Source organism: Pleurodeles waltl, chromosome 4_1 (genome assembly GCF_031143425.1).
Source record: "Pleurodeles waltl isolate 20211129_DDA chromosome 4_1, aPleWal1.hap1.20221129, whole genome shotgun sequence".
Classification (NCBI taxonomy): domain Eukaryota; kingdom Metazoa; phylum Chordata; class Amphibia; order Caudata; family Salamandridae; genus Pleurodeles; species Pleurodeles waltl.
In genome coordinates, this window is record NC_090442.1 from 322,044,996 (window position 1) to 322,071,020 (window position 26,025).

The 26,025-nt window shown below is 44.4% G+C and overlaps 1 protein-coding gene across 4 annotated transcripts in view; it reads left to right on the top strand.

The window, feature by feature from the left end:
- Positions 1 to 26,025, top strand: part of LOC138287725 (potassium voltage-gated channel subfamily A member 2-like) — a 449,173-nt gene that overhangs the window by 87,789 nt on the left and 335,359 nt on the right. The window lies entirely within an intron of this gene.

Here is a 26,025-nt window from a genome sequence, read left to right on the forward strand (position 1 = left end):
ATTCTCGTCATTTCGGCTAACCACTCTTTATGTGTCAGCACTGTAGACTTTCTCCAGAGCCCTAGGATTCAGGTCTTAGCTACATTCAGTAATGCTGCCATCAAAAGTCACCTATTCTTTTGGACGGGAATTGCATCCTACAACATATCATGCCCTGACACCAGATAGGTGCGAGGTAGGCACCAAAAGCAACAACACCATCAGCATCAAACTCACGGACATCCTCAAGATCTCCATCACAATAGTTACCCAAAGAGGGGAAACATGCTGTAGTCAAGCCCCTCCTCATCAAACCCTGTGTAAACCCAAACGAGCTCAAAAACAACCGCTGTATCTCACCAAAGTGCCCTGATCTCCACCACAGATACACCAGAATCCTGCTTGACCAAGGAGACTCAGCCGCACTCATCCTCCTCGATCTCTCAGTGGCATTCAATGAGGTCTCCCACCACACACTGATCAAAAGACTCCACCACATCGGCATAAGAGGAAACACCCTACTGTGGATTGCCTCTTTCCTCTCCGGCAGATTGCAAAGAGTCTTCTTCCCTCCCTTTACCTCTCAATCCAAGGACATCATTTGCAGAGTACCACAGCGCTCCTCCCTCAGCCCCACCCACTTCATCATCTACATGACCCAACTGGCAGCATCGTCAAGAACCACAGATTGAAAATGATCTCTTACACAGACAACACTCACCTTGTCCTCTTGCTTTCCAAAGACATCCCCACTACAAAAGCCAGCTTCCACCTCTACATGACATTCATTGCCACATGGATGAAGCACAACTGCACAAGCTTAACACAGACAAAATAGAAGTCCTCGTATTTGGAAACTCCACCTCACCCTGGGATGTCTCCAGTGGCCTGATAAGCCTGGACTGCCCCACTCCCCCTCCAATGCCACCAGGATCCTGAGGGTCATCCTAGAAAATAAGCTCAGCATGGAGAAACAGATCAACACAGTCTCTGCCACCTGCTTTCTCACCCTATGTATGCTACGGAAAATCTTCAAGTGGCTCGCAGTCACCATGAGAAGAACTGTCACCCAGGCATTCATCAGCAGCCACCTTGATTATGGTAATGCTCTCTACTCAGGAGTCTCAGCCCACCTCACAAAAAGACTCCATGTAATCTAAAACTCAGCTGCCAGCCTCATCCTGGACCTACCTAGAAGAACCTACATCTCCCTCCACCTAAGGTACCTCCACAATCTGCCTATGCACAAACACTGTCAATTCAAGATTCTGACCATACATGGCCCTCCACAACCTCGGACCCACCTGCCTCAAACACCAACTGGACTTCTACTAACCCTCTAGACACCTTCACTCAGCTTCCCTCTCTCTCCCAGTCACCCTCGCATCCATTGCAGCACCCGCAGAGGCTGCGCTTTTTCCTTCATCGCAGCCAAAGCATTGGCACAGCTTCCCATCCCACCTGAGAATGACCCCATCCCTCCAGAAGTTTAGTAAAGGCCTCTGAATCTTGCTTTTTGACTAGAGCTCTGCAGCTCACAGCGCCAGAATACCCTCATGGATGACAGGTGCATTATACAAATCCGTGGATAGATAGAGAGGTTGAGAGTGTCAGAGTGATGTTACCCACAGTAGCTAGAGTTGATCATAATGTTGTCAAATACGAAGTGAACCTCACACTGGACTGACTTGAGAATATGGACCTGATGAGAGATGCCAAATGTTGGAGGATCATGAAGGAGGTGACTTGTGCCTGGGAAGATCTGCTGGACAAATTTAAGCAAGATGAAGCTCTTTACCGTGAAGGTTTCACCATACCCTAGATGGACCTGGTGACTGTTCCTGTATGTACCATACACTTTCCCGGACATACTCGATGCTCAACCTGCCACATTCTCTGTAGCAACGCTAGGCATCTGCATAGATGCCCCAACATACCTACAGACTGTTTTATAACAGATTTTGGCAATGTGAGTACCTATCCATGCTCTTCCCCTTGGGTGACACATGGGCTGGTCAAGTGGACAGGGGTTATAGAATTGTGTTTTGTTTTTCATAAAAATGCTGTTGATGATGCTGTTGCAGTGCACTACTGGAGTACCTAGTATAGCACAGGAACTGAAGTGGGCCTGCAGTGCCTCAAACAAAATGTATGCAGTGTTATATACATGCTCTGACTTACTGAATACACTTACTGTAGCTGTCCATCTTGTTGTAGGACTCTTGTTGTTCAAATTAGACTGCTGGATTCGGGGTGGAAGCACCACTGCTTGTGGATGACTGAGTCATTCCCACACCAGTTGGCGGCTGCTGGCCCAACCTTACTGGCTTGCTAGCAGCACCTCACCCATTCCAAGAAGAAAAGGTGACTTGTGGAAGCCTATCGCAAGACACTCTAGTAACCTCTCTGGGATGTCTTGGTGAACAGATTTCACCCGTTTATCTTGTTGGCAAAAGGTCTCATACACACACACACACACACACAGGCAATAAAGAGATGCAGGGTGGTTTTCAATATATTTATTTAAAATACTGTAATCTACGATAAAATATGTGAGCTGCAATTATTAGGATAATGAGGCCTTCCAAAGTTAGGATTGAGAAGGTTACTGAAAAAAAGAGCACCAACCCCAACATATTGCAATTAACATGTATTGAGAATTCCTACCTACCGCCTAGCGTCTAGCTTCTAGCAAGAGCACAGCGGTGATAGCCCAATCTGTCTATACTCAGTCCATGAGAGGAGCACCCATCCCCATTACCTCAGGATGATGATCTTCCCTTTGTCTCCTTAGCTGGCTTGCAGAGACAAGGCTGAGTTCTGGCTGAAAAATGGCATGCTGCATAGATGTAAATCCTGGTCAGAAGGAACCCTCTGAACCCCCTTTTTGGCTTATATGGTGTTTTATAGAAAAGCATGTTTTCGTTCTGAGAAATAGGCCTGAATTGGGCATGTGCCAAGTGTTAGATCATGTGCGTGCTGCTGTGACGCCAATGCCAAACATAATCTTGTGCTGGTCTCGTACTGTTTCTTGTCAACCTTGGGTCAGTAACATGATGAGAAATGTTATGCCTAATAATAATAACAACTCTCTCTCAAATTAGCAGCTGATTAGGAAAAATAAAACATCCCCACTGAAAAGCAAGTTATTCTACAATGAATAGATGAGAATGGACCATATTTTCTAGGTAAAAGGGCACAGGCCACAGGCCTAAGCTAAGCTAAAAATATGTGCCCGACCATTTTACTAAAATTAGCCCACTACAATCCTATATGCGATGGCACTTGATATGTTCTCATCCTTGTTTCTCACTGTAAAATGCTAATAAACTGTGACAAAAAATATGGGGTGAGCCTGGGGCAATCCAAGAGTATATGTACAAGGAGAATCACATGTGCAAAAGGCAGAATGGTGCTGAAGCCCCACCTTTTGCAGTCAGGGCAGTGATCAGTACCAATTATGAAACCCTTTAAACTACAAGAGTTTCAAACCTGCATCTCTGAGAAGGCGGTCCTGTTACGAACAAGGCTGATCAGTCTTGTGGTGTGTAGTCATGATGAAGTGGAGCTTGACAGATGTCCCTAGCTGCCAACTGCAGATAACTACACACAATCTATAAGTAACCCACAAAACTCCAAACTCAACCCATTGAAACCTCCCATGTCCATATCAAAGAGGAGTGGATAAACATTGGGACCCCATATACATTGGCCACAGAGATAATGGGGGATCTGGAGAAAACTCCAGTGCTGTGTCGGACTGAGTCCAGATTCAGATCCCAGCTCCTGGAAGGGTTTTAAGACATCACCCAAAAAAGGTGTTCTATTCTGGCTGTTCTGTCTGAGTTCTATGCTTCCCACGTGAGGAGAAGCTAACAACTGTCAGGCCCTGGTTACACCACAAATGCAATGATGTAATTATCCATGGATTCACTACCAAGTGTCTATGCATAGGCCGACAGGTGAGGAGAATAGCCTCACTAATCAGACTATCAATCATTGAAGACAGAAATCTGTACATATACAACACTTGAAGCCCCTGAGAATGCATCTGGCCCATTTTCTAGTTTCTCTGGTACGGTATCAATGAATGTTTCTAGGAATTCTGAGAGGTAATGAGAAATAAACCAAGACATTCTCAATCAATTTACAAAGTATCCCGTTAGGTCACACATTAAATATCAGAGACAGAAGCTCAAATTCAAAGGTTATTTTTACAAATTTAAGTCCAAGCTTATGTAAATGAGTCTAAGAAACATACTATATAATTAATGAATCACCAAAGGAGAATTAAATCATCTAATCTGATTAACTCATACAAGCATAAAGCATACCAATATTTCAGTCTCAGCAACATAAGAAGCAACACTTGGTGTTCAGAGTCTAAATTGCGATCTCCCTGTCTAACAATCTGAAGCCTAATTAAATCTAATTATTCTAATTAAGCTAAGGGAAAACCTAAAGATTCTCTCAGCATTGTAAGAAATAGGAAAATAGTTAAAAGTGTCAGCAAAAAAGAACCTCAGTAGAAGCTCTGCAAGCCACTTTAGCCAAGATAAAGTAGAGAGATCTGTACCCCTCTACGTCTGTAGGGGTCCGCTCTAGTCAAAGGGTAAAAAGACACTACCCCTCCTAACGAACTGAAAGCCACATTAGATCTTGCAGAACCTTTGACAGTCCACATCATCTCCAACAACTTTCCATTATCTATGCAGCTAGGAATTTCTAAGTCCCATCAAGCTTTTATACCATGAACCAAACATCAGGCCTACCATGGGTACCACCCATATCCAGGAGCTTGGAGGGGATTTCTTCTCTCTCATCTTCAGTTAGCACTCCTCATCCTTGCCAACACACCCACCCATACCACTTTATCTCAAAAACTCACAACAGGCCTTTCATTAACTGTAGACTTGTGCAGACACACCTGCAAATAAAGAAAATGCAAAACGAGCAAAACTCTGCGTTGAAGGTTAAACACAAAAAACATTTCAGGCCTTTACTTGGGTCAACCTAACACAGATTACTACACACATTTGAATATGTGACTGTAAGTGCATTTCTTCTCACCAGTACTATAAATGATGAATAACTGTAATGATATGTTTGACAATAATGCATTAATCCCCAAAACATTGAATATGAATGAGTACATGTATTAATTTTTTGGTCAGTAAATGGCAGTACAGAAACATGCATACAGCTTTTCTATGTTTCTTCTCATGGGTGTACCTTCATTAATGTGATTTTCAATGCACTATGTTGACATTAATACATTAGAATACACGTTATATATGTCATTGATTACAATTTAATGTTGCATCCATAGTGTATAATGGCTTAGCCAAGTGATGCTCTCTCACCTCCAATCACAGGATTGTAAATTATGTTTAGTAGCAACCCATGGCATGGTTTAGGTATTGTTGTCACCATGTATAGCAGCTGCAAAAGCTGAGGAGCAAGACAATAGGATCCCATATGAGGAGAATAAAGAAGTGGGGTGTTGTCTGTCCTGTCGTCTGACGTTAGATATGCTATAGCTGGTTCTAGTCCGAGTAGTTCAGCAGAGGCCTTCTTCTTGGTTACAGTGTATTCTTGCATCAGAATACCCCTAGAGGCTTGCTTGCTGAGCCCACTGCCCATGTCATTTGAGTTGTGGAGACAGAATGTTCATTTTCCTCCATGCAGAGGTGAATGTGCAAGTTAGGAAGAGGTTTCTTTTTGGGCCACCGATATAGAGATACCTGCATTCTTAAGTATTGCTTAGGAGGGGAAATATGTTCTAAGTTGATGTTCACCTGAAATGGGGAGTGGTCTAACAGCAGGCCCTCTGGTAATATATTGGTACTCGGTGCCAGGTAGACAAGTGAACTCTGTATAAGAAAGTAATTGATTCGGGAAGAAGTACCATGTACTGGTGATGGAAAGGTATAAACCTTGTCATTTTGGTTTGTTGTGCACCATACATTCAAGCCCTGTATCCTACTTGCACTTAACTAGGGCCACTGTCCAGCCACAACCAACTACTTCTCGCATCTTCCTAACTTCAGTGGGTAGTGATGATAACTGTGAGAAAATCCTGGCCTTACCAGAGGTGGGACATAAAGGGAGCCTAGTACTTACGTCTGATTGGTTTCCTTGAATTTCACAAAGGTAAACCTATATTTCAGGGTCATTGTAAGGAAGATGTGTGCACTGTAATAGGGCCACAACAGTCTTTTTAATATTTAGGTAGTTAAGTTTTTCTTTCTCTTCACATACCAAGCTATGCCATTAATATTCATGGTGAAGGAAAGATGAAGGGCTCACCATGACCAAAAGTATCATTGACCAGAGAAACTAACTAATCAAGGTTAACACCAGCCAAAGCTAGGATGATACTATCTTGACTAAAGATCACTCTACTGTCTCAGTGAGAGGAACTGGAGAATTGGGGGAGGGGAGAGGTTCAAGCTTTCCCAGGTCTAACAGCAGCAATAAAGGAAAACAATATGTAATACAGGCTGATGTACTATGAGCTGAGCACCAACTGGTAACAGGAGTGAGGTATGGCTGTCAATGTGCAGTCCTCAGTGATGGTTGCCAACCCTGGGAACTTAATCAACTAACTATGATAACTTTAAATTGGTCTGTGAAATACAAGTAGATAGCTGACAGTGAATCCTGTCGGGTGTCTTGTTCAGTTCTCTTTGATGCACGCTCCTTCAAAGGGTACTGTGACTCTGTCTTGTGTTTGGGATTTCACCACCTTACTGTAGCTTCTCCAGTCTGAGCAACTGTGGTGTGGTCTATGATAGGAGTGCAATAAATGAAAATGACCAGGTGGTTGAAGTTCAGTACCTGTCTAACGTCTCAGTTCCACAGTCTTCTTAGGCGGTCACAGACTCAATAGGGACCACAACCTCAAAATCCAGAAAATCATCCAGGTACTCTGGTTCAATGAACTCTGATGTTTTACCATTGAAAGTAAGGATCAATTAAGCAGAGTGTGAGAGGCCAAATGTAATGTTCTACTAGCAGAGCCTAGGTCTCAGTGCCAGAAATATTTTCCTTTTGATTGCTGTGAATTGCAAATACTCTGCTGTAACATCGATAAGATCCCTGTAATACAATAATGAGACCTTGTGTCTCTTAGCTGCTCGTAGAATAGCGTAAACATATTGGTGGTGCAGGCTGTGATAGACATCAGGATATTAAGAGGCTCCAGAAATTTTAGGCCAACAAGAAAGAACCAAAGTCTCCACCAAAGTGCAGTAATAGCTTGTATCTCCCACTTCAGCCTCCTCGGGAAGCACAGAGTTGGGCATTATCTCTCCTGGAATGGGCTTGCAAGTTTGTGAACTTGTGCTCGATTTTGTTGTTCCTATCTTGTTCGGAGAACAGTGGCTTCTCCGGATCGTCCAACCATGTTTCCGTGGAATTCACTCGCTTGCGCAGGAACACAAAATCCCCCATCATGGACTTGATTTTGGAAAAGATTTCAGCCACAATGGAGTCAAAGTGCCCATCTTGGTAACAATAGCTGAGATCTCTTTCCTAATGGCTTTGTGGGAGACCCCAGACATTATGTCCGGATGTGACTGGGGGATTGATACCTGCTGCCAGATAATGTCTTTGAAAATTGTAGCTGCCTGGACAGCTTAGAAATCCGGGCAACAGGGGGCCACGGGAAGTTTAACATCTATTTGAGCTGCCATCTAGAATAATAGGGTGCCCAGGTACAATGCATAAATGACACCAACAATGTATTGAGCCAAAGACAGCAGAAGCAGTGGGCATCAGGGCACCTGCAAGTGCTCCCAATTAATCAAATCAAATAAGCAGCAAAGTGAGCCTTAGGGAAGGAGCTCATGGCAAGGCACTCACAACAGCATCATAGGGAGTGCCCATATAGAGCCAACTGGGGACGCTACACATTGACATCAGAGGGTGTCACCATTTGTTACTATGAAAAATTCAAAGATTTTCACCTCCACAACATCTGCCTAAATGAGAAGCAGATCAGGCCAATGAGAAACAGGAGTGAGAAGGAACTTAACCTTCAAGATAAGCATCGCTCCAGTGGCATTCCTTTTTCTGGCCACAGGATCAGTTCACTAAGCCAGCAGAATTTTGCTGTTGGACCGTTTGGCTCTTACAATCCTGTGGACCGCCATAGCCCACTTCAAAAGATTAGTGCCCTCACACAGCAGTGTCACAGAATCTCCAGACCACAGTGGAGGGCAGCCCTTCTCAGCACTGGCCACAGCATATTATTTTAGAATCCATACTACTCTTATGGAAATGTGGATGAGGATGGATGAGGATGGCGTAGTGAGCAGGACATAGTTGGCTGCTTCAAAGGCAGTCTCTGTTCATCCGAATTGCATCTGAGTCATACATAAGTTGCATTACCAAGATTTGGATCATTTCTCCTCTTTTGGGGGCCATTACACCACCCCTGAAATTCCCAGAGCTCTTTAGAAAGTCCCAAGAGCGATTTTGGAAGGTAGGAAGCTCACCTTGTTTTTGGCTCTAAATGAGGCCACTAGTTAGTGACTGATAATAGGTTCTAACTCTGAAGAAAAATCCCACAGCCCACCTAGCCGTCTTTTTCAGTAGTCACTGTCTACTTTCTGCTAACAATTCCAAGAAACACTGCACTGGGGTCTCTGAAAGGGACAGAATAACTTTGTTGCATGCGACTATCTCTATGTCTCCCCAATGTGTTGTCCAAAGGAAATAGGTAACATCTGAACTGGGATCGACTTCTGCAGTAAGCTGAAACGTTCTGGCTTGGAACAGAGTATCTTTGAAGACACAGTATGGCACTGGTTACCATTAACTGCCACTTCTTTGTATGGGCGATCGGCTGTTCCTGTCCATTTGCTTCTCCCTCATTCCAAGACACCAGCGAAAGAAATTAATTCGTTCTTGACTTACTACCAGCAGGGCATGCCTATTGTTCTCTCTCAGACAAGTATTTCATACCTCATCGAGAGTTACTGTCACTATAGAAGGGAAAGCCTGGTCAGAGCTCAATTAATTACAGTACAGGCTTCCAGACAGACCTCGTTGCATATGTAACAAAACTCTATGTAAATATGACCTATATTCCCAAGTAGGCTTTTACTTTTGGAAAGGGCTACCACAGCATAATGCAGTGTAAGAGAACATTTGTTGCCTGACACTGAAGAGGCATATCAGTCATAATATGTATTACATGTCCTACCTTTGCACGTTATTTTGTGCAATATGCATCCAGGAGTTGGGGATTTAAGATACTAATTATAGGTGACAACTAATGAAAGAAGTAGACTTTTAAAGCTTTTATGTTTCTAGTGCTGTGTGTATGCTGGAGTGTTTTGGCTGAAGCCATTGAGAGCTGGTTCAGCAGACCTGACTGTATGTTTTTAGAGTTACCCACTTGGGTGGTGTAAACCTGCACTACAGTCCACATGTAACATCTAACTTTTATGCCACTGATGCTATTTCTGCATGAAGTTACCTTAATTTTAGATAAGACATGTGGGGTTATCTAATGTCTCATCATGTTTAGTTTAGTGGTCACTACATTTGTGCCAGTGACAAGAGTGAAAACGGACATGTACATCCAGTCCTATAAAAAAAAATTTTTAAAAATCCAGGGAGAACACATGAAAGACTTGTTTTCTCTAAGGAGAGAAAATGTGCAAAAGTATATGCCATAAAACTGAACAGTTTGTTTCGATTCTGTCTCACCTCTGCTGTAAATGATCTAGAACAGCAAACTTTTATCTTCTCTGTGGAAGACGTCATGAGCTTTGTTGTTGCATAATTTTATTGTTATAATTAATGTGTGGTTTTGCAATGCTTATTATCAGTGAAATTATTGCCATTCAATGATAACCCCCCTTTTGTAACGAATAATAGTAAATCAAAGTGTCTTTTATGTTAAAAAATATTTTAATACTCTACCTTTGAAAAGCAGAGTGCAAATAAAGGTCTTTATGCTGACCTATTTAAATTACTGCTTGACTTTTCTTCAATTTTCTTCACTTTTTGTTGCGAGCAGACAAACATTGAGAATGTGTGGGCGTTTGTTCTTTACTCACACACATAAAGAACACAAGGGCGTCATTTACTGTTCTATTTTTGATTCTTCCATTAGGTTTGAAATGTTTGAAGTGAGACCAGAACAAAGTAAAAGATAATTATTATTAACACAGTGCTTCAAAACCCGCCCATTCCTGATAACATGGCTTCGTAGCATTTCATTTTTTCCTATGACAAGTATGATTTCCCAGTCTGGACTCTGTGCTTTTGCTTAGTGGTTTGAGTTCCAAGAAGGCTCACTGCTTGGCACCCTTAGCTTCCTTCATAAAGGTGCCAAGCCGCGAGGTGGAAGCGGTGAAAGTCACCATGATGCGTCTGTTTATGGACCGTGAGCTGGATTACGTAAACTGCAGAGGGTGTAATATTTTGGTTAATTCACACCGTGGTGCTGGTTACCACCATTATACTCATAGAGATATGCAGTTTTTCGCCATTTTAGTTTGTGATGTCTGTAGTGTCCTGCTGGACACGTTCTAGTGTTTGGCCAGCCTCTCTGCTGAGGGCTGGCCTCCCACATACACCCCACACCCACCCAACATAGGAGTCACCGGTCAGGTGACCCTGCCAAGAAAAAGGGCCGGGCGCACGTGCCCAGGGGAGTTCCACCCACACAGAAACGGTGTCCGTGTCGTCTTCTTTTAGTAGCATGGGGGCCTAAGGCCCCAACACTACAATGTCCAGTACCATTTTGTGACCTAGACAAAATATGGATATTGGACCAAATTAATGAAACTTTCCCTTAAATCTCTGCTTCTGTCTGGTGTAGATTCCAGACTTTTAGGAGCTTTATGAGATTTACAAATAATCTCAGGAGTACTGGCACAGTCATAGATTTCCGGCAAAACTCCATATTTGCAAAACACACTACATATATCTAAATTATATGAAAATGTGCATTTGCAAAAGTCTTTTTTATGATATTTTTGTTGCTGGGAACCCACTTCACCTACATTACCATGAAAAAGAGGTATTGCTTTCACTTCCTAGAAGTACAAAACTATTTGCAAAATCATTGTCAAAAATCACAAAACTCCGGGGTTGTTAGTGTTCAATGCATTTTGCATTGACAGTCTCCCCCATGGAAATGCTCTGTGTTATGCTTAGCCATATTGTGTTTTTTAAGTGCAGTACAGTTGTCTGCTGCGGAATTTCAGGTAAGTGCTTTGTAAAAAAAGAGAACACAGGCAAAAACAGTCTCTTGAAGATTACAAAAAAACTGCGAGGATTTACCCATAAATATGTGTAATTTAAGTTTGTCAAGTTTTGGTCACCGAGAACTGCAGTCCATGTATTGTAGATACCATCTTCTAACTAAAATCAGATCTGGAGAGGAGGGCCCATGTATAAAATCTGAAGACCTATCAGATACCTTCTTTTGGACCAGTACTCTTGTGCTGTGGTCAAGATGTTATTAATAGCAGTGGTGGCATCCCATACAGGTAAAATTGCTCGCTGTCAGAGAGAAATGCTTTCAAAAACTAGTTGGTCTATTTTAATTGCCAACCCTGAGGCACACATCTTTGCATTTGCAGTTAGCAGGAATTTTGAATCTTATGATCCACTTTCCAATGCAAACTAAACCTCACATCCCCGAAGAAAATCATCCAACGAGCATATCTCTATTTTGGCATCTTTTTGTTCCTTAATCAAACAGGTGTGGTCCAGTATCCTCTAATATATGCATAATATTCATCTCCTCCTTAAAGCTTCCCCTAAAACTAGAATGAGTGAGGAGAAATTAATAAAATGGATAACATTGTCCTTTTCAAATACTCTCTTCTAAGATCATTACAACAGTAACTGGAGCATGATCAGAGGTGACCAGGCTTTGAAATACCACACTAGCTCTCCCAATTACGTCAAATATGGAAAAACATATTTCTTCTGGCGTACTGCTTTGCACTAATAATTTCAAGGGGCCGATATGCAGGCTAGGGCCATCTGAGTCCTAAAGGAGAGGAGCCCTAATACAAATACAGAAATCCTTTGCAGGGCAATATTCAAGGAAACACCATAAACTTCATTCAAATTTAAGAATCAGTACAGAAGGCAAAAAATAGATTCAAATCAGCATCAATAATACATACATATAAACACTGTTGTGAGAGATCATAACATATACGAATGCTCTAAAATTAAAATATAGTTCAGTAATGAACTAGCAGAAATCTGCTCAATGCCTAAGTCAAGGGAGAATCTAATACAAATGAAAGTACACGCCGACACAAACAGATTTTGGTAAGGAAAACAGGGAAAATCTATTTAAAGTCAGATAATTGTTCAAGGAAAAGATCTGGCACAGATCCTAGAAAATGCACATTTTACAGTTTCAGAGAAGTGAAAAACAATGCACTCAAGAAAAAACACACGCAGGTTGGAAACTTGTTTGTGCAGCTTGAAAGCCACGTTTTCTTCAGTTACTTTGCAGCAGATGTCAGAGTGAACAAAGCAAAGGCCCAGTAAATTATATTTGTAGCCTTAATGCTAACCTAAACAAATGCAAATAAACATTATTTTCTAATTAATTAAACACGTTGTCACTGCCTTGGTGAGTCTGAAGATAACCTGTATCCAGGTGGTTTGCACATTTCGGCAGTTCTGAAGGCCTGATACTTGCAGCAGATGTAAAGCCATCGCTAAGGGTTTAGTCATCTGGACATGAGCCTTTCAACTTGATTTTTGTGTGGCATCACAGTGACAGAGAACAGATTGAACGTCCAGCAGATGATTGTTTGCATTCTATGCCTTCTATTGAAAAGTATCACAGGGTTACTGTTGATGAGCATCTCTTGATCAATTCTGGATGGTGTGTGTTGCATTTTTATAATGTTGCTGTGTGTGTGCCTCCTACAATCCTTCCCCCTGAACCTGTACGTATTTGATGGAGCTGCACACAGTGCTGTAGTGTCCCATTCAGCCTGATCCTGACTGCATATCACCTCACTTCCATACAGAACAAGAACAGCCACTGTAAAAATAGGTATCCTATTGTGTGGGTCTGGAAAATCAAGTCTGGAATATCGTCATACCTTAATGTTGTAGCCAATATATCGAGGACAACAATATTAACAGGTAAGTATGTATAGATTGTCTCTTTCTACCTCCACATACATACCTTGATGATAAATATATCTTCAAGTTATGCAGATGTAGAGTTAAGAAGAGTAGTTCTATGCTTTAATATATAAGCACTTACCTTTCAATATTTTGCCTCAATATTTTGGCTACGAAATTATGAAATCACAATATTTTCTAGTCGGTATTCCACTTACAGCCATTTCTATATTGCAAGGATATGGTTTAAACTTCATCATAATATGAAACATTTGCACATTGTAATTATTCATTAGGACTGTTTCTTTAAATATTAAAGCTACATAAAAAAGTAAAGAAATTTTTAATATAGAAGAGATCAAAAAACGAGCGAATGGTCACGCATTTGTTGAAAATCTATTAGCGACGTCACTTATTGACTAAAAAAATGGTTCAAGTACTTCTGTTTAAAATTTCAGAGAAAAACGAGATTTTTTATTGAGAATATGTATCCCATCTTAGAAGAACAATTGGCAAAAAAACTGAGAGACAAGTAATACGATACGTTTGTCACTATGGGAAAAATGAAGTAATAATCCCCAAAATGTCCACATTTCCAATATATGCACCTTTTCTTTTTGTCAACATAGTTGAGAGCGGTCCAAGGCAAATATTTGAAGATGTTGGCACCCATGTTTCCTGGGACACCACAGGAATCAGCAGAAGACAGCGCAAATAAATGAAAAGGTTTTTTTCAAAACACGGCCTATTTTGCGTGCAGACATTTGACCACAGAGCACACGCTATATTTGATGAGCTCAGGCTTGATGGACAAATGCATTACCCATCTCGTCATAACAGTGGACTGATACCTGCCTCTAGTTCAAATATTGCTGAGCCACTGTGCAACCAGTATGGCTCATATAATCTTGCTGCATGCCAGTACTCTCGGAGCACAAGAGGTTACATTTGTGCAGTTATAAAATATCTGAATGCACATGTGTGCATGTAATCAAATAAGATAGGCCCTGGACCCATGGTCCTTTCATTCCTATTACATTGGACAAAGCAGTACGAAGTTAATTAGCTATGGCGAGTACATGCTAAGTTTTGTAATGCTCCAGTTCTATGCACATTCGCACTTTGGATCATCTTTAGCAGTAGGGAAATTATGACTGTGCCTGGATAGGACATTCCAGAAGTATTTTCTATTACTTTACTTATAGGTCCCTGTCACTTTACAAAACCAGTCATGAGGAATGAACAATCAAGTAACACAATTTTGCAAAGCCAGTAGGTATGGTGCTCACCTCTAGCCTTTTGGCTTTATCAACGCTTGTTTTGTTGTGCCACGGTTTTTGCAAAACCTTGTTGTTGGGGAACCTGCCGACTCCGGGACAATGTAAAGAGCAACAAGGGCAAAAGAATAGCACTTTTGTCTACTGTAGTCCCACCTAAAGAAACTAATTTGCACGTGGATGGGTTCCATGCAGAAGGGCAGAATGCTTTCACCCACTGTGAAGGGCTGAAGCAGGCTCACCAGTTCCGCATGAGATATGCTGTAATGGGTGGACACAGTATGAAAGACACAACAGACACATTGATGGAAGCCTCTGTAACTTAGTATATTATAAATAAAATGTTAGTAAAATCAAAAGGTATTCACCAACATCAGTGATAAAAAAGAAAACCATGTTATTAACAGAGGTGTACATATAAAACAGCCTAAAGGAGACAATAGCAAGCATGTCTTTTAAATCAATAAAATCCAATGAACCAATGAAAGATGTATAAATCATATTAATAATTTGTTAGTTCCCTCGTGCTTTGGCATGTAGCAAAGGCATGTTGGCGCTATTGTATTCCATGTTTTGGCTAGCAGTGTTACAGACGTGTTTTTTGTTTTTTTTTGTTTATTGATTCATAATACAATGTCAATATTACACCTCATAAGTAATCTTTTTCTTGATAGAAGGGAACACCTCTATAAAAACCATGATGTACTATTTTGTTCTTTATTTAAATTCATACAGAATTAAACTTCCCACTTCATATTTAGTGTTATCACCCACGAAAGATGCCTAATGTAAAAGAAAACAACATATGAAACCAGTCCGTCCTGTTATGTCAGTCCCTGCTAGACAACTTAAGTAATCAGATCAGATGGTTGTTATTTTAAGAACTCATACGGATAACTTGGGGGACAACTTGACCTCCAAATCAAAAGCGATTAAAGAAAGATCCACTATCATAGAAAAGATCCGCTTTCTAGGGCTGGACCAGGTATAATAGGATTTAATCCATGTAGCACAGCTGGTGTATAACATGCTAAAAACTGCATGTTATTACCTGATGCACTTCGAAGCGCCAAAAACCTGATCCATGACCATCTTGAAGTGATTAATACAACACCCATTGAATTCTGCTGCTATTAGCCTATTTGACGAGTTAGTCTCTGGTCCCTTACTCCCCAGGCTGGCATGCAGTACACTCAATTTGTTTCCACTCATACTAGCTGAGAACACTGCCATAACCAGATTTATGGCCTATATATGTCAGTGTGTATCAGCAAATCAAAGATACTGGAATACGGCTAATAAGCAAACCGGAGCCTCCTTTGGTCTTCTCTGTCTTCTATGAAAAACGCAACCAATTTTTTTTAAGACCCCACCAAGTTGTATCACTTTACCCACCATATTCAGATAAACTAACATACATTTTGGAGTCGAAAGTAGTGGAAGAATGCAGTAACTTACTTAATAAGACTCTAATGCTTAATTTGTAAATAAATAAGTGCCAGTGCCCAACGTTTTGCTCAGAAGCCTGTAGTCGGCATTAAAAATATCAGGGGTACCAAATACCAATGCTGCATAGTCTTGATTCCACCTTGTGCCTCTTTAATCCACCTTCAGACACTCCCTGCCACTTTAACTCACTCTTCCAGGCTCGTTTTCAACACTGCTTTTTCCCTTTCTAACAGGTGTTCCTTCTTTCTCTGTCTTACGTGTGTGTTTTATTTTTGTATGTTACTCTGGGTTGTTGTCTGATAAGTAAAAATAACTGTCAGTCCCCCAAAACGAGTGCTGATGGCCCCCACCTGCCACCACCAGCTCAAATTAAACACTTTAAGGTTCACCAATATTCTATATATGACTGACTTTGAGGTTCGTGGTTCTGAAGAAAACAAGGAAGATCAGGGAACCTGAAGTACAAATATCAGAAAAGTGTTATCAGAATGAGTGCTGTCTTGGGGTGTGACCAAGCCGGACATCAATTTAGCAACGGTTGCATAGCTTTGTGAAGGGAAGTGAAGACCTCCTTTCCTTCAAATTAGAAACAATCAGTGCAGGCAGATATGGTAGGTTTTACCCACTCACATACCATTAGATAGCTAAACTTCCACTTTGGAAAAATCCGTAAGTAACTGTAGAGCTGTAAAAACAGAAGCTATCCAATCCTGGGGAACAGGAAACAGTGCAACGCGTCCTCAAATCATTTTAGAACTGATGTTTTCCTCACCGCTGAATGTTTACCACTGGAATGCCTTATATGTGTGGCTAATGACTCGACAAAGGAGGCATATTGCATAAGCAAGTGGTTCCTAACCTGGGGTCCCCAGAACCATGGGTGTCATCTAATCAGAGGGTCAATGACTGTTTAGAAAATTAAAACATTCTTTCCCATCCCTACTTGCTGTAGCCATTTGACCATGCATAAAGGAGAGACAGGATCAAATGCTGCCAATACGTCCAGTAGGACTAGAAAAGCAGCCCCGCCCTGGTCCACCTGTATTCTCATTGAGTTGATCTCAAGATGTAATTGAACTTTTTTTTCAAGAACTAAGCTACCGGATCAGGGACCAACTGTAGAATTTTTGGAGGGCACCTGTCAGGGGGAGACCCTGATTTAATACTCATCAGGATCTCTTTTACCTGGTGTGCTGATATTGGCAGGAAAGACAGCAGGCATGGGGCACCTTGAATAAAATTTTCCTCCTCACATGACTCAACAAAATAAAACTCAGTAAATTTTGAGAATTTTGTTTATGAAAAACATTGCCAAGTTATTGCAGAATGCTTGAAAGGTATTGGTTTGTTGCTTACCAGGGGAAATTAGATAAGTTCTTGACCATTTTAAAAAGCTCCTTGGTGGAGTTCTTGGCTAGTGTAATTTTTGATGTGTAGTAGGATGGATTTGGCCTTTAGGATTGTCACCTTATATGTGGCAAGTAGGGATTTGTACTTGTCTTTCTCATTAGTATCTAAGTTAACGTGCCACTTCTTCTCCTGTCTACAGCAACCACTGGAAGATTTGTGATGTCTAAATGACATTCACATTTTTTCAAGAGTATTAATCTCCCAGCCCTTTTTATGGCAAAAGGCTTGCAATCTACTCAGCAAATTCTGCAATCCCATTGGGGTTCTTGAGATAAGCAGAGTGCCATCTGTAAAAAGAAGACCTGGAATAATGTTACTGTTGGACCTGGCCGTTTTACAGGGTCATTCCCCAGACTTTTTGCTTTTTGCCTCCTTATTTTTCTGACCTTTGTTGGCTGACGTTTTGACTCTGAGCACTTTTTCACTGCTAACCAGTGCTAAAGTGCATGTGCTCTCTCTTACAAATTTGGTATTGTTAGACCTGACAGCCTTAGGGTAGTCACCCCTAACTTTTTGCCTGCCTCCCTCCTCGTTTTGGATACTGTTTTTGCTGGTTTTTAGACTCTGCGCACTTTACCACTGCTAACCAGTGATAAAGTGTATATGCTCTCTCTCTGTAAACATGGTAACTTTGGATCATACCTGATTGAACTATTTAATCTACTTATAAGTCCCCAGTCATGTGCACTCCAGGTGCCTAGGGCATATAGATTAAATGCTACTAGTGGACCTGCAGCACGGATTGTGCCACCCACTTAAGTAGCCCCTTTTCCTTGTCTCAGGCCTACCATTGTGAGGCCTGTGTGTGCAGTTTCACTGCCACCTCGACTTGGCATTTAAAAGTACTTGCCAAGCCTAGAACTCCCCTTTTTCTGCATATAAGTCACCCTTAATGTGTGCCCTGGGTATCCCCTAGAGCAGGGTGCTGTGTAGGTAAAAGACAGGACATGTACCTGTGTAGTTATATGTCCTGGTAGTGTAAAACTCCTAAATTCGTTTTTGCACTACTGGGAGACCTGCTCCCTTCATAGGCTAACATTGGGGCTGCCCTCATACACTGTTGAAGTGGCAGCTGCTGATCTGAAAGGAGCAGGGAGGTCACATTTAGTATGGCCAGAATGGTAATACAAAATCCTACTGACTGGTGAAGTCGGATTTAATATTACTATTCTAGAAATGCCACTTTTAGAAAGTGAGCATTTCTTTGCACTTAAATCCTTCTGTGCCTTACAATCCACGTCTGGCTAGGTTTAGTTGACAGCTCCTTGTGCATTCACTCAGACACACCCCAAACACAGGGTACTCAGCCTCACTTGCATACATCTGCATTTTGAATGGGTCTTCCTGGGCTGGGAGGGTGGAGGGCCTGCCCTCACACAAAGGACTGCCACACCCCCTACTGGGACCCTGGCAGACAGGATTGAACTGAAAGGGGACCTGGTGCACTTCTTAGCCACTCTTTGAAGTCTCCCCCACTTCAAAGGCACATTTGGGTATAAAACAGGGCCTCTGCTCTACCTCCTCAGACACTTGCTGGAGAAGAAACCGGAACCAGAAACTACATCCTGCCAAGAAGAACTGCCTGGCTGCTCAAAGGACTCACCTGTCTGCTTTCTACAAAGGACTGCTGTCTTGCTGTTGCCCTGCTGCCTTGCTGAACTCTTGTCTGGCTGTGAAAGTGCTCTCCAAGGGCTTGGATAGAGCTTGCCTCCTGTTCCTTGAAGTCTCAGGACCAAAAAGACTTCTTCCTTTCACTTGGACGCTCCGTGCGCCGAAAATTTCGACGCACAGCTTGTCTCGCGGCGAGAAAAACGCTGCACACCGACGCTGATCGACGCGACGCCCTCGGGGCGATCGAGACTTCGACGCACAACCTCGCAAGGACAAAGCCGCTCGACTTTCCAGGAGAAATCGACGCGACGCCCACCGTGAGTGCGAAACTTTGACGCACGGCCTCGCAAGGACAACGCCGCCCGACTTCCAAGGAGAAATCGACGCGACGCCTGCCGTGAGACCAAACTTTCGACGCACGGCCTCGCAAGGACAACGCCGCCCGACTTCCAAGGAGAAATCGACGCGACGCCTACCGTGAGATCGAAACTTCGACGCGCAGCCCCGCAGAACGACGCGCAGCCGGAAAACAAGCAGGAGAATCCACGCACAGACCCGGGACATCTGGTAATCCCCGCGATCCACAAAAAGAGACTGTCTGCGCGCCGGAAAACGACGCCCGACTTCCCCGCGTGGAAAAGACCGACGCAAGTCTGTGTGTGCTGAGGAGAAATCGACACACACACTCCTTTTTCCACGCATCTCTTCTCCTGTGGCCCTCTGAGGAGATTTTCCACCAGAAACCAGGTACTTTGTGCTTGAAAGACACTGTATTGCATTCTAAAGACTTAAGACACTTTATATCACTTCCCTGTGATATTTCTACAATTTTCCATTGCAACTTTATTCTTTTTGACCTACAATTATCCTGATAAATATTATATATTTTTCTAAACACTGTGTGGTGTATTTTTGTGGTGCTATATGGTGGTATTGTATGATTTATTGCACAAATACTTTACACATTGCCTTCTAAGTTAAGCCTGACTGCTCGTGCCAAGCTACCAGAGGGTGGGCACAGGATAATCTTGGATAGTGTGTGACTTACCCTGACTAGAGTGAGGGCTTTTGCTTGGACAGGAGGTAACCTGACTGCCAACCAAAAAACCCATTTCTAACATTGGTGGCAGCGGTGAGGATAGGACTTGTATTTGTGCAGTGACATACAGTAGCTAAGTATTTCACTACATACCCACAGTTGAAGGTCAACTTGGTTTTTATCTCTTTTTGAAAATCCGTTTTTTCCTGACAATTTTCAAAAACTAAATCCTCACTCAACATGTCTCTGACTGGGTCTCAGACAGGGGACTTTGACCTAGTCCAGTTGGATACATACACGGTCAAACAACTAAGAGGATTCTGCAGGGCATTAAGGGTACCCACCCAAGGGGCCTCCAGAAAGGAGGACTTTCAAGTGGCGCTGAGGGCCTGGGCAGAAGCCCATTTAGAGGATGATGAGGAAGAGGAGCCAGAAAATGGCCCCTCAGAAGGATTTTCACTATCTATGGATGGTGTTACCACTGCAATTGTGCACCCTTCCAGACCAGGGAGCAGTGTCTCCATGCAAAGCCTGACCGCAGAGGAAAGGAGAGAGGAAAGGGAGTTCCAATTGCAAATGGCAAAACTGAAAATTGAGGCACAACAGGAGGAGAGGAGGGCAGAAAGAGAAGCCAAACAAGCTGAGGCTGAAAGAGCAGCCAAACAGATTGAAGCTGAAAGAACAGCCAAACAAGCAGAAGCTGAAAGAGCAGCCAAACAAGTGGAAGCTGAAAGAGCGTTGGCTGAAAAGAAACTATTGTTGGCTCATGAACTGAGTCTCAAGGAGCTGGAGATCAAGGCAAGACAGTCTGAATCCAGCAATAATGGTGGCAGCATACAGACAGGACCTGCTGGAGAAAAGAAGGTTCGTATACCCAAAAATGTGGTGCCCAGTTTTGTGGTGGGAGATGACATAGATAAATGGTTAGCTGCTTATGAAGTTGCACTAAGGGCTCATGAGGTTCCTGAAGGGCAATGGGGGGTAGCTATGTGGGGTTATGTGCCGCCATTGGGGAGGGACACACTTCTCACATTGGATCCACCGGATCAAAACACATACCCACTCCAGAAAGCCACTTTACTTGCCAAGTTTGGGCTGACCCCTGAGGGATACCGTCAGAGGTTCAGGGACAGCACCAAACAAACCACACAAACATGGGTAGATTTCTTTGATTTCTCTAGTAAGGCACTGAATGGATGGGTGCGGGGCAACAAAGTAGCAGATTATAAAGGTTTATATGACTTGATCCTGAGAGAGCATATGCTTAATGTTACTTATACCGATTTGCGCCAGCACCTAGTGGATAGTAAGCTGACTGATCCCAGGAAGCTTGCTGAGGAGGCGGACCTCTGGGTTAGCACCAGAGTGTCCAAAAAGGTACCTGGGGGGGACTCCCACAAAGGTGGTCAGGGTTCCCAACAGAAGAAAGAGGGGGGAGATAAACTTACAGATAAGGAACTCTCTAAAGGCCCCCAAAAGAATTCCCAGGGAGGGGGTGGCAACCCTTCCTTTTCCAAATTTGGGAAGAAACCAGGGACATTTGACAGGTCAGGAAAATCTAGCCCCAAATGCATGGAGTGTTACCAATATGGTCACTACAAAGGCGATCCACAGTGCCCCAAGAGGGCACCGTCCACTACCGGACAGGCACCTGGGTTGACTAGTGTAGCACTCGGGGGGGAGATGGACCCCACTAGCTTTGGGGAGCAGGTAGAGATTTCCCTAGTGTCCCTGGGAGAAGGAGAAATGATGTCCAAGGTCCACATGCCTAAAAATACTTCCAAGTACCGGCAGTGGGTCCTCATTGATGGGCAGAAGGTGGAGGCTCTGCGTGACACAGGAGCCAGTATGACTACTATCAAGAGTCAGCTGGTGTCCACAGAGCAGATAATCACTAATACATTCCACCAGGTCATAGTCGCTGACAATCGCGAGAGTCACCTACCGGTGGCTCGGGTTCCCTTTGAGTGGGGGGGGGTCTCTGGTACTCTGAAAGTAGCTGTGAGTCCTGCCATGCCTGTAGATTGTCTGTTAGGCAATGATCTAGAGCATACTGCTTGGAAAGAAGTAGAGCTCAGATCTCACCTGGAGATGTTAGGGTTACCTGAGTGGGTCTGCATGACCACCCGGTCCATGGCTGACCGAGAGGGAAGTCAAGGGCATCTGGAGCCTGGAACGATGGCCCAGGGAGCTGCCAAGAGGAGGGACGAGGGGCGCGGGAAACCGGCCCCAGAAATTCCCACAGTGGCTGACGGGGCTCCTGAGGAGGAGACTCCCGAGCCAACTGGGGAAGACATTGCCACCCTGGGTGACTTACCGGAGCTTGCTGGCTGGCAAGTTGAGGGTGGACCCACCAGGGAGGAATTCTGCAAGGCGCAGAAAGAGTGTCCCACTCTAGAAGGGTTGAGGAAACAAGCCTTAAACCAGGCAGCAGGTGACGCCTCTGGCCATCACCACCTATATTGGGAGAATGATCTCCTCTACAGTGAGCCTAGGGTTCCGGTCTTTGGGGCAGCATGTGTGCTGGTGGTCCCCCAATGTTACCGAGCCTTCCTACTGGGTCTGGCTCACGACATTCCCCTGGCAGGACATTTGGGACAAGACAAGACCTTCAACAGGCTTGTCACCCACTTTCACTGGCCCAAAATGAGGACACACTCAGACAAATTCTGCAGGGCTTGTCCTACCTGCCAGGCTAGTGGTAAAGCAGGAAAGAGGGTTAAAACCCCCCTGATTCCACTTCCTGTCGTTGGCACCCCCTTTGAAAGGGTGGGCGTCGACATTGTTGGCCCCTTGGACCCCAAAACTGCCTTAGGCAACAGGTTTATCCTGGTTTTGGTGGACCATGCCACCCGGTACCCAGAGGCAATCCCTCTGAGGACCGTAACTGCATCGGTGGTAGCCAGAACCCTGATGGGGATATTTACCCGTGTGGGATTCCCCAAGGAGATAGTGTCTGACAGAGGCACTAACTTCATGTCCGCGTACATGAAGCATCTGTGGGATGCGTGTGGTGTAACCTACAAGTTCACCACACCCTATCACCCCCAGTCTAATGGGCTTGTGGAGAGATTCAACAAGACCCTGAAAGGCATGATTGGTGGCCTCCCTGAGGCCATGAGGCGTAAATGGGACGTCCTCTTACCATGCCTTCTCTTTGCTTACAGAGAGGTCCCCCAGAGGGGGGTAGGGTTCAGTCCCTTTGAGCTTCTCTATGGGTACCCCGTCAGGGGACCCTTAAGCATTGTCAAGGAGGGATTGGAGAACGCTCCAAAGACACCCCCTCAGGACGTGGTCAGCTACATGTTGGCCCTCCGCAATCAGATGACCCGCTTCTGGAAAGAGGCCCAAAGTAACCTGGAGGCCAGTCAAGAGGTGATGAAACAATGGTATGACCAGAAGGCCACTCTGGTAGAGTTTCAACCTGGAGACAAAGTGTGGGTAATGGAGCCAGTAGAGCCCAGAGCTCTCCAGGACCGCTGGTCTGGCCCATTTGAAATAAAGGAGCGGAAAGGGGAGGCCACTTACCTAGTGGACCTCCAAACCCCTAGGAACCCCCTAAGGGTGCTCCACGTGAACCGACTAAAAGCTCATTTTGAGAGGTCAGAGATCAACATGCTTCTGGTCACAGATGAAGGAATGGAAGAGGAGAGTGAACCTCTCCCGGACCTCCTCTCTGCCCAAGAAGGTGATGGGTCCGTAAGCGGGGTCATTCTGTCTGACTCCCTGACTCTAAACCAGAAAGGAGACTGCTATGAGCTGTTGGAGCAGTTCTCCCCCCTCTTCTCCCTTACTCCGGGACTGACCCACCTCTGTGTTCATGATATTGACACCGGTGACAGTCTCCCTGTGAAGAACAAAATTTACAGGTTGTCAGATAAGGTGAAGGCCAGCATCAAGGAGGAGGTCTCCAAGATGTTGACGCTAGGGGTTATTGAGAAGTCTAGTAGTCCCTGGGCCAGCCCAGTGGTGTTGGTCCCCAAGGCTACTGCCCCAGGCGCGAAGCCAGAACTCCGGTTCTGCGTGGACTACCGGGGTCTCAACTCAGTCACACGGACTGATGCTCACCCCATCCCCCGAGCTGATGAGCTCGTGGACAGGCTAGGCGCTGCCAAGTTCCTGAGTACGTTTGATCTTACTTCAGGGTACTGGCAGATCGCCCTGACTGAGGGGGCTAAGGAAAGGTCCGCCTTTTCCACCCCTGACGGCCATTACCAGTTCCGTGTGATGCCGTTTGGATTGAAAAATGCCCCCGCTACCTTCCAACGGTTGGTTAACGGGGTCCTGGCTGGCAAGGATGCCTTCTGTGCAGCCTACCTGGATGACATAGCTGTCTACAGTTCCAGCTGGGAGGAACACCTGCTCCACCTCAAGGAGGTGCTTCAGGCCCTGCAACAGGCAGGCCTGACCATCAAGGCTAGTAAGTGCCAGATTGGGCAGGGTTCCGTGGTGTACTTGGGACACCTAGTAGGTGGTGGCAAGGTGCAGCCACTCCAGGCCAAGATCGAAACTATCAAGGCCTGGCAACCACCTCGAACCCAGACTGAGGTGAGAGCCTTTTTAGGCCTCACCGGATACTACCGAAGGTTTGTCAAGGGCTATGGTACCATTGTGTCCCCCTTGACAGAACTCACGTCCAAGAAGCAACCTAGGTTGGTGAATTGGACAGAGGCTTGTCAGAAAGCCTTTGACGCCCTAAAGGAAGCCATGTGCACGGCCCCCGTGCTCAAGGCCCCTGACTACTCCCAGGAATTTATCGTGCAGACAGACGCTTCAGAGCATGGCATAGGGGCAGTCCTAGCACAGCTAAATGAGGAGGGCCAAGATCAACCGGTAGTCTTTATTAGCAGAAGGCTATTACCACGGGAACAGAGGTGGAGTGCTATTGAAAGAGAAGCTTTTGCTGTGGTCTGGGCACTGAAGAAGCTGAGGCCCTACCTGTTTGGGACTCACTTCCTAGTTCAGACAGACCACAGGCCCCTCAGATGGCTCATGCAGATGAGGGGTGAGAATCCAAAACTTCTGAGGTGGTCCATTTCCCTACAGGGGATGGACTTTACGGTGGAACATCGCCCAGGGGTTGACCACGCCAATGCTGATGGTCTCTCCAGGTACTTCCGCCTTAGCGATGAGAGCTCCCAGGAGGTCGGGTAGCTCTCCCCACTTTCAGCTGGGGGGGACACATGTTTTGCCTCCTTATTTTTCTGACCTTTGTTGGCTGACGTTTTGACTCTGAGCACTTTTTCACTGCTAACCAGTGCTAAAGTGCATGTGCTCTCTCTTACAAATTTGGTATTGTTAGACCTGACAGCCTTAGGGTAGTCACCCCTAACTTTTTGCCTGCCTCCCTCCTCGTTTTGGATACTGTTTTTGCTGGTTTTTAGACTCTGCGCACTTTACCACTGCTAACCAGTGATAAAGTGTATATGCTCTCTCTCTGTAAACATGGTAACTTTGGATCATACCTGATTGAACTATTTAATCTACTTATAAGTCCCCAGTCATGTGCACTCCAGGTGCCTAGGGCATATAGATTAAATGCTACTAGTGGACCTGCAGCACGGATTGTGCCACCCACTTAAGTAGCCCCTTTTCCTTGTCTCAGGCCTACCATTGCGAGGCCTGTGTGTGCAGTTTCACTGCCACCTCGACTTTGCATTTAAAAGTACTTGCCAAGCCTAGAACTCCCCTTTTTCTGCATATAAGTCACCCTTAATGTGTGCCCTGGGTATCCCCTAGAGCAGGGTGCTGTGTAGGTAAAAGACAGGACATGTACCTGTGTAGTTATATGTCCTGGTAGTGTAAAACTCCTAAATTCGTTTTTGCACTACTGGGAGACCTGCTCCCTTCATAGGCTAACATTGGGGCTGCCCTCATACACTGTTGAAGTGGCAGCTGCTGATCTGAAAGGAGCAGGGAGGTCACATTTAGTATGGCCAGAATGGTAATACAAAATCCTACTGACTGGTGAAGTCGGATTTAATATTACTATTCTAGAAATGCCACTTTTAGAAAGTGAGCATTTCTTTGCACTTAAATCCTTCTGTGCCTTACAATCCACGTCTGGCTAGGTTTAGTTGACAGCTCCTTGTGCATTCACTCAGACACACCCCAAACACAGGGTACTCAGCC